This window comes from Gavialis gangeticus, unplaced genomic scaffold (genome assembly GCF_001723915.1).
Source record: "Gavialis gangeticus isolate Ggan-Ray unplaced genomic scaffold, GavGan_comp1, whole genome shotgun sequence".
In the NCBI taxonomy this organism is placed as follows: Eukaryota; Metazoa; Chordata; order Crocodylia; family Gavialidae; genus Gavialis; species Gavialis gangeticus.
The window spans coordinates 3,056,328-3,056,848 of NW_017729030.1; the positions used below are offsets into that span (position 1 = coordinate 3,056,328).

Consider the following 521-nt stretch of genomic DNA (forward strand, 5'->3'; position numbering starts at 1 on the left):
GCCGCACCTGGGGGGCGGGAGCGAGCCGCAGGGACCCCGCTCCCCGCTGCCATTAGGGAGGCAGCCTGCACCGGGGTGCACGGGGTGGCGGAGGTGCCGCGCTGCTGCCTGGCCCCCAGTGGCAGTCGCGACTGGGGCGGCGGCGGCGGTAGCTGCCCCCCCCATCCTCCTCTCAGCTCTCCGGGCCTGTCTCCAGAGCCCACCTCAGCCTCGGCGGCTCCTTTCCCGCCCCGCCCCGCGCAAACGCCACCCGGGCTCACGGCAGCGGCGCTGCCAGGCGGCGAGGCAGGAGCTAGTGGGACTGAGTCAGAGCCAGGGGGAGGGGAGCGGCGGCGGAGAGGGGTGCGAGGGGAGGGAGGGAGAGCAATGAAATAAATAAATAAGCCCAGCACCAATGAGCGCGGCAGAGCCGGCGGCGGCCGGAGCGGGGCTGGCTCCTTCGCCTGCCTCTGCCTGAAGCCGCAAAGTTCAGACCCAAACGTGTTGCGCCGCCGCCTGCTGCCGCCACCTGCTCCAACGCC

At 72.7% G+C, this 521-nt stretch overlaps 1 long non-coding RNA gene across 1 annotated transcript in view; it reads right to left on the bottom strand.

The window, feature by feature from the left end:
• LOC109301014 overlaps window positions 1–312 on the bottom strand; it is a 1,762-nt gene extending 1,450 nt beyond the window's left edge. The window contains exon 1 of the long non-coding RNA XR_002098406.1: window positions 204–312. This is a non-coding gene — a long non-coding RNA (uncharacterized LOC109301014). The remainder of the gene's footprint in view (window positions 1–203) is intronic.
• Window positions 313–521: the final 209 nt, after the last annotated feature.